At 43.9% G+C, this 6372-nt stretch overlaps 1 protein-coding gene across 1 annotated transcript in view; it reads left to right on the forward strand.

Moving 5' to 3' along the window:
* RBM46 (RNA binding motif protein 46) overlaps nucleotides 1–5331 on the forward strand; it is a 1126957-nt gene extending 1121626 nt beyond the window's left edge. The window contains exon 6 of the mRNA XM_069631315.1: nucleotides 4459–5331. The gene's annotated coding sequence lies outside the window, so the exon portion shown is untranslated. The remainder of the gene's footprint in view (nucleotides 1–4458) is intronic.
* Nucleotides 5332–6372: the final 1041 nt, after the last annotated feature.

The following is a 6372-nucleotide window of genomic DNA, read 5'->3' on the forward strand; positions in this document are numbered from 1 at the left end:
AGTGGATCTAGGTCCCCTAGCCTAAGCCCCGCCCACCTGGTGCCTTCCTGCCTGCCGCTCTTTTTCACCACTTAGCAAGCCCCGCCCACCTGGTGCCTTCCTGCTTGCCGCTCTTTTCGACCACTTAGCAAGCCCCGCCCACCTGGTGCCTTCCTGCTTGCCGCTCTGTTTCCCTACTTAAGGAGCCCTCCAGCTTCTTTTCCGTTGCAGATGGGGAGCAGGTGCAAGTGGATCTAGGTCACCTGGCCTAAGCCCCGCCCACCTGGTACCTTCCTGCCTGCTGCTCTTTTTCACCACTTAGCAAGCCCCGCCCAGCTGGTGCCTATCTTCACCATCACTGTCTTGTGGCCAATGCTGGATTTGACTTTTATGGACTTCATTCACGGTGCATCACTCTTTCTCAACTCTCATGCTGGACTTCCTATGCATCTTGTACTCATGGTGGCCCTGAATCATGCTGTTCCCATCTTCATCTTGTATCCTGGCTTGCAACATTATGTGTTACTACTGACTTCTGCAATTGTATTCGCTCTCCACTCTTGCTTCTCCACTCTTTTTGACTGCTTACTCTCTTTTCTCTCCTCCTTTCCCTTCTCCCTTTTCCTATCTCCTCCCCTTACTTTTTCCTATGCACTTACTCTATCAGAATTGTCCCGGGACCTAATATGATAGCAACCTCGTCTGTTTCCTCCACCCTCCCATTACTGTTTTTTCCTCCCCACCACCTCTCCAGCACTATCTGAAATGTCGTCAGGCCTAGTATGATAGTCGCTTGTTTTGTTCCTCCCCTCCCTTTCTGCACCCCTCTCTCTCATCTTTTGTTTTTCTCCGGCTCTACCAGAAATGTCGTCAGGCCTAGTACGGTAGTCGCCTGTCTGTTTCCATTTCCTTCCCACTCTCCCCCTCCCTTCCTTATCTATGTCTTAGCTCTTGCACTATCTGAAATGTCGTCAGGCCGAGTACGATAGTTAATTTGACATCCTTACTGTTCATGGCCTGTAAGAATGTGGTTGTATTTTCCCTTGTTCCCTCCCTTGCCTTGAAGCGCTTTGAAACACATTGTGTATAGGCGCTATATAAATAAACGATCATATCATATCAAACAACAACTCCAATCCTCCCCAAACACATCACTCCTCCCCCAGCCACTCCAACCCACCCCAACTACCCTACCCTCAACCACTCTACTCCATCCTCAGCCACTCCACTCCATCCTCAACTACTCCACTCTGCCCCAATCACTCAATTACATCCCCAACCACTCCACTCAACCCCCAACTACTCCTCTCAATCCCCAACTGCTCCAATCATAGCCCCTCTACACCAACCACCCCAACCCATTCACCCCAACCATTCCACCACACCCTTAACCACTCCACCCCAACCTTTCCTCTCACCTCAAACACTCCACCCTAACCACTCCAACCTCAACTTCTCAAAACCACCCCATCTATTCCACTCCACCCCAACCTCTCCACTCCACCCCAAACTATTCCACACCACCGCCAACCACTCTACCCCAACACCTCTACCGTACTACACCCCACATCGCCACTCCACCCCAACACTTTACTCCCACCTCCTCTACCCCATCCTTCTCTACCCCATCCACTCTATCCCACCTTAACCTACTCTACTGCCACCTGCTCTAATCTGACACATGCTCCTCAGCTGCCTACTCTCACCCTATTTAACCGTAACATCCATCTACATCTGCCCATCTAACACAACACACACAAAGCCCTATAGGATGGTGTCTAGTCAAATGGTCGACAGACAAATGGTCGACACAATTGGTCGACAGGTCAAATGATCAAATTTTTTTTAGATATATATTTTTTTTTAGGTTTTCGTTTAGGGAAAAAAAGTGTTTTTTAGCAAAAAAAAGGGGGTTGGGGGAACCCCCTAGCCCCCCAAAAGAATGTGATAAAATAAAAAAAAAAATCAATCATTTGACCTGTCGAACTTTTGGTGTCGACCATTTGTCCTGTCGACCATTTAGATTCGATCATTTGACCTACAACCATCTACGCCTGTCAAAACACTAGGCTTTACCATTGACCCTCATCTTACCTTTACTCACCACAATTCTGCCGACACCAAAACATGCAACCTACAACTACATCTCCAATGCAAGATAAAACACATCCTTCTCCCTCACAAGTACTGCACCACAGTCCAAGCACAAGTTCTGTTTGAGCTGGACTATGAGACCGCTCATCTGACTCGCCAACAGTACTCCTCCCCCACCCCCTCGTGCTATGAGCCATACAGAGTGCAGCGGCAAGTCTCATCCTGCACCTACCCAAACACACACATCACACATGCTCCTCCCAACACCACTGGAGCCCTATTCCCCTGAGAATTGCTTTCAAAGAACTCTGCATTGCATACAAAGTCATCCACCTCAAAAACCCCATCCTACATCCATAACAAACTGAAAGCCATCACTCACACAAACACGGACAAGCTAGCCAATATCTCCTATGCATTCAGTTCTGCAAACTAACATACACTCACAAACAAGAAATCACCCAGTGGGCACCCAAAGCCTGGAATACCCTCCCACTCCACATCCACACTGCACCCTTCATCAGCACTTTACAAAAAAAGACACAAAACATGCCTCTTTCCCCACACCTAATTCAGATTCAGCACAGCATATCTTGTGCTATTGCCAGTCTATTCTTTCTTTCTATCCTGTCCTGGAAAATATTGCAACTTCTGTTTCAACTCAGACCTTCTGAACTTTTGAATCTTGTAAGGCACTCTGAGACACTTTGTGAAGGGCCAGCTCTGGGCAACAATTCAAATACAATAAATAAATACCCCACCCTCTTTATCTTCAACCATCTACCCCTCCCACTCTGCCCTCAATTTACCCCATCCTCCTACTGTACCACATCACCTCCACCCCATCACTCATCCCCCAACTCAACCCAATGCACTACCCACTACTCCACCCAGCTCACTCTACCCCCACCCACTATATGCCTTCCCTACCCCTTGCAATTCTACCCCTGCCCTTTTCTTCACTCTTCCCTACCCTCACTCCATACACTCCTCTCTATGCTAGACCAAGACACCCACCCACCCACCCATAACCACACTTTGCTGCCCCAATACAGTCTTCACTATTTACACCCTTCATCCGGCACCTCTCCCTACTCCCATCTCACACCTCACCTCAACCACCAACACCCCGGAAATCTTCCTACAACCATTCCTCAACCTTCTACCCGCCACCAACCCTTCCCCACCCATCTCTGACCACCCACTCACCCTTCCCCACCCCTCATACACAGCATACCTTTCCTCATCCCTCTCTACCCCCAAACAATTTTCCGTACCCTTCTCTCCCCGATCCTGCGGTGAGGTGGCCTTACCGTGGCTACACAGAACAAACATTGTCTACTTTCCACCTTGGGCCAGACTTAACATATTTACTTTATTAACTCTGCCATCCACTCCCTTGCCTTTTGTTACTAACACCATTCACCACTCAACTGTCCTATTCTTGGATTAGGCGGCCATTTCAATTGGCTTGGCAGCGCTAAAATTGCTACTCTGCGGCAACATAAATAGACACAGAAAGTATTTGAGACCTTCATGTTCTACCAGGATTGATAAAGCATACTCTTGTCTCACTCACACACCCAACACTACTGGATCTCTATCTTGTAATACACCAAAACTGTCTTGTAATCCCAGTTTGTATATTAGCTCATCACATACCCACTCTACCTCCCTGTTCTCAACATTATGTTCCATTGTCCTGTTAACCTGCAGGCACGCTGTGCTGTCTTCCCAGTCCCTTCTGGTTGACCCTTTCAATGTTGACAATACTCTTGAGTGGGATGTCATTCTCTGCAGTAGGACCCATGTGCCAGTGCCTAAATACTGGAAATTACTTTTTTCATATTTTGACTTGCTCTTACTCAGTCGGCTAGAGGTTGAGGGCAGTGCTGCTTAAAGTTGCCCGAGCTACACATTGGCAGCTGTTGAACTACCGGTAGCTTACAAGCTTCTTTTTGCAGATCACAGCCGTAATATTTCTGTCAATGCAATGTTTCTGCCAACTGCCTTCCATTTTCTTCTGTGACCTGAGAATGACAGTTAATGCTGCTTTTACACTGTCTGTGATCCTCCATTACACTTATTGAACAGCTGTCAACGAGTCAGCTTCCAGCATTTAAACAATGCACAGTTGTTGATTTGCAATTTCAGATTCCCATCTCTGACTCTGCTTGAGACTTCTTTCTCCTGTACTAGCATTCTATAGCTGCTTATATTTGCATGCTATTCTACATAAATAAAACACTCTCTGATAGTGAAATCGTACATGCCACTCTTAAAGAGAAACATGTTTTGGAGGTGTAATATGTTTTTTTGTATTTGATGGGATTATTTGTATGTCTTTGCATGGTTTGTGTTAAATATAATATTTCTTTTTTTCAGATTATAATTTTCTTCATGGCTCACTTAATACAATGCCCACTGTTAATACAGCTATGTTGTCTGGGACAGCAAGCGGACCTCAGTATACAAGAGCGTACTCTTATCCCAGCTACCCCATGTCACCAACATTACCTCTGGCTAATGGCATCCATGATGGACAACGCTTATATATTTCCAATCAGGCCTCTTTCTTCTGAATATAAAGATGGATAATAATGAAGTGGTGCCGTTGACTTAAATAAACCAAATGTTTGTTTATGAATAACAAAATGTGTAATTTACTTTTTTGATGGAATTTGTAGATCTTGAAGAACCGAATATATTTATTGTAAATGGCGATATTTTGACATGTTAATAAGATGCTTGAGTTAGTTGGTTTTGCCATATAATAAAGTTTGACCTGATATCAACTATTTTCTTTAACCATTGTCAATTTTAGCACGGAGCTTACATTATTATCTTAACCAAAATATCATTTTTAACTCTACTATGCAAGTCGGAACACTCAAATTCATTGTTTTCCTATTAGTTAATCGTAAACGCAAAACATCTACTCTATTGTATTTTATTATCACGAAATGTTATGTTTGCAAAATTAGCATTCTATCTATAATGGAACCGGAAATAGTGGGGAATGTTTGTTTTAGTTATTTTACTTAACTTAAAACACAACGTTTCAAAATTACCAACCATGAATGTGGCATATTATTCGTTGGCATATGAAGCAGAGTGACTTTATTTGTGTTAATGCCTGTGAAGCAATTTATAGTAAATAAAATGTCTTATTTTTTCAATGTTAATTTATTTGCAGTTTAATCTGTTAAACATTTTTAGTGTTTGTTACATTAACAATATGTAGAGGTTATATTTGAATAAGGAAAGTTGTGATGTGTTTTTATTGTTGAAATCATGTGTTGTTCAATTACACTTCTTGAATTCAAGCGCTGCCATTAAATTTGGTCTGTCAACAGCAATACGTATGTTTGCCTTCCTTCCATCTTAAAATTATTTGCACTGTAGATATAGTGGGACAGGTACACTTGGCAACATTTCAAAGACATTGAATACTTTTTGCTTGTATATTCTGTCACCTGTGCTAATGGAATATTTGCTCCTGACCCTGGGATGGGATTGACTATTCTTGCACTGCATACTATTAAAGAATGAAGCTGAGGCTGATAGACGACAACTAGGCATTACTCTCTTTCCTTATGACCGCTATGTCCAGTCCATTTCAGTACCATTAATGGGCCTGACTGCATAGTGGTGGCAGCCCACACTTAGCCACTATGGGATTTAGATAGCCTGTCCCTGCTTTCCACCCCTCAGTGTATCTTCCCTGCCTATTGCCAGTAACCATTTAATATTTGGCAACCAAACCAGTTACAGTGGGTAAATGAGTGCTGCCACTGCTTTTTTGGTGAGAGTTAATATACACGTGATCCGTATTTGCCTAACCTTCCGCAGGAGCTAGCTGAGCTGATGTCTGACACTGCCCCCTCAAAGGAATCAGGATTCCCTTGACAAAGCACACACATTTCATACTTTCCTAAACCTTCCGCTTACATATATTGCAAAAGCAAGTTTTCCCCTTTCATTGCTTTTACTCCCATTTTCTTGTGACTGCAAGTTATCGTTAAATCACGTTTTCTTACAACACCAATTCTTTCCAATTCCTATCCCACTTTGCTGTCCCTCTTTGATTCTCATGCCCCAGGCTTCCTCCAGGTCTTGCAACCCCGGGGTTGATAAAAGCACAGCAAGATAGTTAGGAGCAAGTCCATAGAGGGATTTGAAGACGAGGCCAAGAAAGTGAAATTTGATTTGAGAGTAGAAAGGAAGCCAACCAAGTGTAGCGAGAAAGGAGGAAATAGAGTATCTATATGGAAGAGTAAAAGAGCCGGCAGAAAATCA

This window comes from Ambystoma mexicanum, chromosome 6q (genome assembly GCF_040938575.1).
Source record: "Ambystoma mexicanum isolate Mex_15411 chromosome 6q, UKY_AmexF1_1, whole genome shotgun sequence".
Lineage (NCBI taxonomy): Eukaryota > Metazoa > Chordata > Amphibia > Caudata > Ambystomatidae > Ambystoma > Ambystoma mexicanum.